We start from the raw sequence: 9,079 nt of genomic DNA, 5'->3' as shown, positions 1-9,079 counted from the left end.
CAAAGATTTAAGTGTGGGGTGTTGATAATAGGTGAATTAGACTATAATTGGACCCTAAAGAACCACATTTTTGTATAGCTTTGTGGTAAAAAGTGATAATCAAATTCTCCGATTAGTGCTTTTCATGCTTTGCAGGCTATATCCAATGAAATAAGTCGATGGAGCACGTTTGGGATCAATTACGGAGAAAAGGAGGCCAATCAAACAATGCCCACGGAGTGCACCAAGCGAAGAGACAAAACCAGAGCTGAACTTGGCCTGCCGCGGTCAGACTGTAACCGTGGTAGGACCGCGGTAGAACATCATTAAAGATTCAGAGGACCACTTTGGCCGCGATCCTAGCGTAATGTGAGGCCCCGTAAAAAATTTTGGCTCATAAACCAGAATCTTGTGGTGTCGGCTCCGAACACGTTCGGACCCTTAGTATTGATCTAAGCTTTTAAAAATCAAAAGAATCAATTTTCCAGAAAAATGCCATTATGCGGCCCAGAATGCGGTCGCAGATCCAATATGCGGACCGCATTACCACCGCATAACGAAACAGTGGTTTGGTTAAAACTTGAGGTCAAGATGCGGTCCAAAATACGATCGCATAATTGATATGCGGACCGCATTTCTACCGCAGAGTGGAACAGTAGAGTTGTCAAAATTAATGTTGAAAATGCGGTCTATTATGCGATCGCATAACAAATATGCGGACCGCATAGTCGTCGCATATCCTTTGAATTTTGTGAATGTCAGTTCTGCGGTGCACTATGCGACCGCAGAACATGAATGCGGACCGCATTCCTGTCGCAGACCCAAACAGAATCCTCAGAGTTTTGGAGGCAATTCTGCGGTCCAATCTGCGGACCGCATTTCAACTCTGCGATCGCAGAATGCGACCGCAGATCTTGCTCGGCTTCATTTTTTTTTCCTTTTCTTTTTCTTTTCTAAATTTTAACCCCGACCCCTATTTAATAAAACACCCCAACCCCCTCATTTTTAACAAGCTTCTGAACAAATAAGAGAGAGGGAGAGAGGGTTCTTGAGAGAGAAAGCCACCTTCTTCAAATTTGATCCTTGAAAACTATCCGGGCGGGGAAATTTCAAAGCAATTATCTTCATCCCCATTCTTGCAGGTAAAATCCCTAACCATTTTCATTTAAATTCTGGTTTAATCTAAGGGGAGGAAGTCTCATGCATTGGTTCTTGAAAATAGTGGTTAAAATTGTGCATGCATGTCTACTAAAACCTAGAACCTAGTGGGAGTAATTGGGTGAGAGCAAAGACTTGTGCAAAGAAGGGGCTAGTAACCTAGATATGTTTGGGTAGTGGTTGTGATGCTTGAATTTTGAGTTATGCGTATTAATTTGTGCACTATATGGATGTTGCTAGATTATTTGTTGAATAGAATTTTGAGGACTTCAATATATATATATACACCTAATCTTTCCATCTTAGAATTTTTGAGGACTTCAATATAATATATATATATATTGAAGTCCTCAAAATTCTAAGATGGAAAGATTAGGTGTATATCCATCTTTTATATGATGGATATATATATATATATATATATATATATATATATATATATGATCACGCCCAACTATGCCTTATAAAAGGACACGCGGACGTTGCAAATATAACCTGAGTATTTATGCCCGGAGTCGAACCCACAGAGAATTAACCTATCAATTACTTTTGTTGGACTTACTAAATTCTTTATAATCACTTCCCCAAACGTTGTAAACAGTTGATGGTATTTCTAATAACTAAGATTGAAAGTAACTAAACAGCTGTAAACTAAATATGCTTGGGTTGTAAATAATAATGAGAAGGTTCTAAGGTAGTGATTTCCCCTATTGATGGAATCCCTTCGGTTATGTTTCATATAGATTCACCAAAACATCTCTATCAATCATGAGCACTCTTTTTACCGTAAATCTCTCCCGAGTAATCGCGATAATTTACTAGACGCACTCTCCCGAGATACGCTAGCTGACTTTGTTTATTACAGCTCACTTTAGATTGCACCCAAGGCTTCGTTATCCCTAATCCCGCCTTTAAACCCGCAGTTATAGATCCCTCTTATACTTTGGGAGTGGTGTTGTTCAACAATTACCTAAATATGCACTCTCTTCCGAGTTATGCAAACTAAATAGGCACAGCTAATTGAGGATCCTGTCAATTAACTACAACAAATACGTAGTTGAACAAATAGAGATTAACTGGCAAACTATATTAACATAACCAAGAAGTTCATCCTTCAATAGGTTCCATCAAAACCTTAGACTAAAGTATTTAGCTACTCATAACAACGTAAGGATAAACTATGAAAATATTCATAATCGAAAATAGCAAGAAAAAGAAGAGATAAAGAACTATGATGTTTTTGGGTGATCTCTCACACTTGTGTATCTTGCAAAAATAATCTCCAAAACAAGCCTGCCCTAATGTGGCCGAATTTCTACATCTTATAAGGGTTTTACACCAAGTTTTCCCGACTTGACACTTTGGTCCCTGAAGTTTCAGCGTCCTGCGCGGTCCCACCGCTGTTACGCTAGGACCGCGGCCAGAATGGTCCTCTGAATCTGCAGCAATGTTCTGCCGCGGTCCTACCGCGGTTACGCCCGGATAGCGGCAGGCCAGCTTCAGTTCTGGTTTTTTTGTCCCTTCGCTTGGTGCACTTTGTGGGTATTGTATGATTGGCCTCCTTTTCTCCGTAATTGATCCCAAAAGTACTCCACAGACTTCTTTTATTGGATATAGCCTGCAAAGCATGAAAAAGCACTAATCAGAGCATTTGGTTATCACTTTTTACCATAAAGCTATACAAAAATGTGGTTCTTTAGGGCCTAATTATAGTCTAATTCACCTATTATCAACACCCCACACTTAAATCTTTGCTCGTCCTCGAGCAAGTTGAACCACACTTCTAGGCCTAATCGTTTGATGCATTACCCTGTTTCTGTCACACCCGCCATTATGAAGGAACAACCTAAGCAGTGCAACAACCACACCTCAGATGAAGACTCTAATGCCATGCCACACTCATGCTTACTCTATGTACTCTACACAGAAGTGAAGACTTGCCTTTTCTTCTTAAGTTAAATGCCCTCACATCACATTTTTGAGAGAAGTTCCACACACATGAAATCAAACAACAAGGAACTGTAGATAGAACAAATTCACTCACTCTCAGCAAAGAACATTCATATGCCACACAGATACACCATAAGCTTGCCTTTAGTGTAATACTCTACTAATCGAGTTATTCAGTCTAAGATCAATAGGGCTTCATTTGGTTGTAATGTAGGCTACGGGACGGGTATGATCCATTTAGATATGAGAGTGACTACACCTCCCTATGCACTTTAATACATACATTTTATCAATTAAACCTCATCCTTATGTCACCCCAAAATTCCACCTTCACATCAATGTAACTACCCCATTCTTCTTTAAGCACAATTGCGTCAAGAGCTACCACTTATCGAGGAGTTTTTTTTCCAGGTGGCTCTTCCTTTTTCAAAACAATGCACCTTTCTCCTTATTCAATTAGTTCCACTCGAAAGCCAAAGCGACCACCCCACACTTTAACTTTTACAAGGTTCATAACAAATCAAGTGCTCATGAGAGGTGAAGATGTTCAAATAGATGGTTAATTCAAACAAATGGGTAAGGCTTGTAATGTGGTTTCCAAAGAAAAAGGATTGTAGGCTCAAAGAGGTTAACTATGGTAATATGTACAGGTGGATTCACAATTATATAGGCTACACAAGAAATGCCTAAATCATCTCTAAGACAAACAACTTCTATTTCGCTATGCACACACACCGGGCAAGTTCTAGGTATCACATGCAAGCATAGAATACATGTATTATCTCACACACACTTGGCATGTAACTCATTCTGAATTAGGTTGTCAACACACCTCTCGTGAGCGTTCAAGTAAGACAAGGTGTGCAAAATTAAGGCATAAGATTAAAAGTCTACACGTGAGCCTAGACGTCGCACCCTCAAGTTCGTTTTAAGTATTTGCAGGTATGTACACCACGGGATGCATTCTTGCCCTCACCAATCTTATCCCAAGAGAGTCCTAAGGCCCTAAAAAAAAACTTAAAGAAAAAAAAACAAAATCTACCTAACCCGGTTCAAGAAACGCCTTGGAAAAGAAACCGTGGTCAAAAAAAAACCAAGGGGGAATTACTACACTACCTAAAAAGAAAATAAAATAAAATAAAACAAATCTTTTTGGCTTTTTTTTATCCGACTTTAGCCCTCAAGAAACCCGTCGACAAGTGTCCGTCGTTGGGCCAAGTCAGTGACGTCTAACATAAATACAAACAAAAACAAAAACACAAACTACAACATACTTAACGCATATATACACTAACAATACACACACTAAATCAAGTCTCCCACCCCACACAAAAAGAATATGGCATGTCGCCATGTCATAAAACAATTAAAGCGCAGAAGGGTAAGAGAACTTCCCTGGTCATCAGTCGGAGTCAGAAACGGTGTTGGGGTCCAATTTACAGGCCCTCCCTATAGCGCGAGAACCAAGCCATCATCCGGCTCTCAGACCTGGCTTTGCCGTCTAGACATGGCATCCAAACGTACATGCAGGCCATCCACCGAGGTGCGAAGTTCTGCCACCTCTTCCTCCACAGAAGGCAACCTGGGTCGGCTGGAGTGTGATCTAGAGAACTCCGCCCCAATTTGGGGTTGCAGAGAGGATCCGAAAGCATCATAAGATCTCCTGGGTGGTGCCATGGGTGCTGGGACGTCATCATCGTCGTCAAGCTCAATGGGAAAAGGTGCATCTCTGCCCACTTTGATCTTCGCAGCTCTGAATGCTGTTTTTTGTGGGCAAAGTGCCATCCGTAGGACTGTCGGGGACATCAGCCAGCAGACATAACCTCGTCACAAGTGAGGGGAAGTAAACCCCTTAGTCATCAGAGGTGACCGGAGGATTATTTTCATCTCCAATGATTTTCGCAACATCAACGTCCTTCTTGTTTACGAAGCACCAAACCAATAGAGCCCATAAGCTTGTTCACATCTGACGTGTTGCCCCGGTGGCAATAACCTGCTGCAAATAATGGTGAACCAGCATTTAGCCTCCCATGTGAACGACTTCTAATGAAGGGTCATGTACTCCTGTATCCAAACTGGCCGTCCCCCTGAGCATATTGACTCAATCAGAGTGTCCCAATCGACCCCTGGAGAATTGTGGTAATAATCAGTTTCACCAGTAACGGAGGCAGCTGCAAGACCTGGCGAATCGTCAGTAATGAGGCATCTACCACTTTGCCCCGCACAACCACAGAACGGCACAATTGTTCCAGGCAGTTCGCGAAGAACTCCCGGACTATCATTGGGTTGACCGTTTCAGGTTCCTCGAACAAGAAGTCCATCTCCCCTCCCGTCTGATTTCCTCGTACATGTCCGGTTTTTCTACACGGAGGGCAGCCCTGTCAATAGCAATCTCAGGGACAAAGCTTTTTGCAGCTTTAGCGTGAAACCTGTCCTCTGCCTCCTCGGACGTGAACCGGGCGGCATCATACGTCGGCACTTCGAAGTGCTTCCCGAGTTCTACGCTTCTTTCGGACCATAGTACCTGCAAATCCAGTCAGAATAACGATCAGATGCAGCCAAACATGTGCCAGTCAGTGGGTACTCAGACTACGCCACCCACTGGAACCACACAATCCCCTTTTTTTTTTGTATTATAGACTTTCCCTCAAGAATACTGTCTAAGTGGTCTGTCATCAGGAAGAGTCTCCTACCCTTTTCTAGAATTTTTTTTTCTTTTTTTTTTTAGGCATGGCCATTACAAACCACCTAGTAAGGTGCCAAAGTTGACAAACATCCACTATTGCCCCCACGCCACTATCAATGCTACAATTCCGCCTTATACGACCCCCCTCGCAAGCTTCCACAATTTAATTAACAGTTAAGTGCTACACCACCCACCCCACACAAAAATTGTCAACTAGGAACACACCCCCACATCTACACAAATCAACCCCAAACACCATCTACAACACCAAACTTGGAGTTTAACAACCCCATTGCAACCACAATCAAGAATCATCACAATAATCACTACATTAATGCAAAGTACATAAAACACAAGAAAAAGTAGAAACAACTTACTTGAAAATTACCGTGGAGTCTGGGGACAATTTGGGTTGGTGGTGGGAGAGGTGGGGCGTATTTTTTGGGGGGGGGGGGTTGTGGGAGGTAGGGTTTAGTGTGAGAAGGGAATAGAAGAAGGAATAAAAATGGGGTTTTGGTTATGGGAAGAAGAAGAAGAAGAAGAGAGAGAGTTGGGAGAAGAGAAGAAGAAAAAGAGTTGGTGTGGGAAGAAGGAAGAAAGAAGAAGAAGAAGAAAATTGAGAGAAGATGAGAAGAGAGGGTGGAGAGAAGATGAGGGAGTGTCGGTGGGATTATGGGGAGGGTGGGTAGGTTAGGTTAATTAAAGGGGGAAAAAGAGAGGAAAAAGAATAGAAAATAAAATAATTTTTTTTCAAATCGTACCTGGGCCGTCCTGACTTACCGCGGACCGCCACTGCGGTACGCTGCGACCGCGGTGGACCCTCTTCAGAGAGAGGTCTCTGATCGCGGTCCACCGCGGTTACGCTGCGACCTGGTGGACCCTCTTTCAGAGAGGGTCTCTGACCGCCGGTCACCACCGCGGTTACGTCGCGACGCGGTGAGCCTTTTTCCCTGGATGCTAATTTCGGGGTTCTTTTCATTGTTTGCCCCTTAGGCACTATTTTTACCTCTTTTAATGCCTACCTTTCCCATGTTATGCCCAGGCTCGTGATGCAAAGTCCTCCGCACTATCCTGCATATATACAAATATGTTAGAAATTATACTATCTGGGTTGCCTCCCATTGAAGCGCCTGATTTAATGTCGCCGGCACGACGCAACACGAGCGCAATTAGATTCGCCTCAACCTTTCTGTTTTTTTTCTTCTTTTATAATGATATTACAGACTACATTACAACATATTCGTGGGTTGCCTCCCACGCAACGCCTGATTTAACGTCGCGGCACGACCCATCGTGAGCGCATTTAAACTCGCTCGACCTCTGAGGTTCAGTCAGTGGTTCTCAGACCCTTCCTTTGGTTCGTTCATGCCTACATATAGTTTCAATCTCTGCCCATTGACTCTAAATGTACGAGAGTCTTTCTCTGCGGCAATCTCTACAGCACCTGAAGGGAATACTTCAATTACTCGAAACGTCCAGACCATCTTGACTTAAGTCTTAACAGCCGAAGATCTTGAGTTATAGAGCAATATCCACCCGAAAGTCGCTCAACAATGTTCTGGTCTGTAACCTCTTCATTCTTTCCTTATAACAACTCTCTCAAAAGTCAATCTACTCACCAGCATACAATTGATACTGTGCCTAGCAGTTCAATTCTAAGTTCAGCTACAGGCCCACACGTTTATTTCAGTTCCACTGGCAGTGACTGATGCCTTCCAAACACCAACTTATATGGTGACATGCCAATTTGTTTTTAAAAGCAGTTCTTCAGCCCAGAGTGCATCATCTAGCTTTCTTGCCCCAATCAGTTTCTTGTGGCGTTCACAGTCTTGGTTAACACACTCTTTATCTCTCTGTTGGATAACTTCAACCTTGCCCACTAGTTTGCGGTGATAAGGTAGCCACCTTGTGGCGTACATCATACTTTGCAAGCAACTTTCTCGAAGTGCTCTTATTACAGAAGTGAGTGCCTCCGTCGACTTGAATCGACTCGTGTGGTGCACCGAAATCAGGAATATGTTCTTTTTCAAAAATCCCAACCACACTCTTGCATCATTAGTGAGGCAACGCAAGTAGCTTTAATTGGACACGTAAATCCCAAGCAACAAGTATGTATTTATTGCCAAAAGAGCTGACGAAGGGAGCCCATGAAGATCAATCCCCAGACATTCAAAACTAATCCAACCTCCTTGAAATCGGGTTCATGGCATCTCGTGGCGATTGGGAAATTTCCCATCCGCTGGACATTCATGCAGGCCCATTCCCCACAAGCGTAGCGATTTAAACAACGTTGGCAAAAAGAATCCGGCTCAGCACTTTTCGCAGCTGTTCCTGAACCCCTCCAAATGGTCCTCCATATGCCGCATGCGTGACAAGCCTGCAAAACAGGAAGATTGTTCTGATCTCGGGATTACACCTCTCGGATCATATTGTCAACACATATTTCTTAAAGATAAGGCTCATCCCAATAATACATGCGGCTATACGATTAAAACTTTTTTCTTTGGACAGATGAAAGTCAGTGAGAAACTATACCACTGGCCAGGTAATTAGGCAAAGCTTTGCATTACCATTGGCAGCTTCCTCAAGATTCAGTAGCGAGCAGTCTGCTCGATCTAGAAAGGTTTTCCAGGCATCTCTTCGACCTCGACTATTTTTCAGCTCCTTCAAGCGTGATAGTATGATCAGCGACTTTGATTTTCTGTGCCCTTACTGTCACGAATTTTCGAGCGTTCGAATTCTTGCAACAGCAGCACCAACATGAATCAGGCGCGGCTATAGACTCCTTTTCTCAATTAGGTACCTGAGAAGCTGCGTGGTCAGTATATACAATTACCTTGGAACCACATCAGATCATGATCGGAACTTGGTTTGCAAAGCAAACAGCCACAAGCAACATCTCCTTCTCTAGTCAAGTTAGTTTCAGCTGGGCTCCACTAGCGTTCTACTACATATATATTGGATGCATCAGTTCTTGTCTTTCCGCTGTCCCAGCACTGCCCCCCTGCGTTAGTTCACTAGCGTCACACATGAGTTCGAACGTTGCCCAGTCTGCTGGGGCAACATATGATAGGATCTCGATGACTAAGCCTCTTTTCAGCTCCTCGAATGCTACCCATGCCATATCATCAGAAAACAAGAAGGTGATTTTTTCTACAACTTACAGAGAGGGTTGGGCATTTTGAGAAGTCTTTTTGTGAATGCATTCGTAGAACCGGCATGCTCCGAGGAAGCTTCTGATTGCTTTGGACCGAATTGGAGGGGGGTAGATTTGCTATCACATCCTAACCTTAGCAAATCTCTCTC

The sequence above is a fragment of the Nicotiana attenuata genome, unplaced genomic scaffold (genome assembly GCF_001879085.1).
Source record: "Nicotiana attenuata strain UT unplaced genomic scaffold, NIATTr2, whole genome shotgun sequence".
Classification (NCBI taxonomy): Eukaryota; Viridiplantae; Streptophyta; class Magnoliopsida; order Solanales; family Solanaceae; genus Nicotiana; species Nicotiana attenuata.
The sequence above is the reverse complement of the archived record's forward strand: the minus strand, read 5'-3'. Positions refer to the sequence as shown.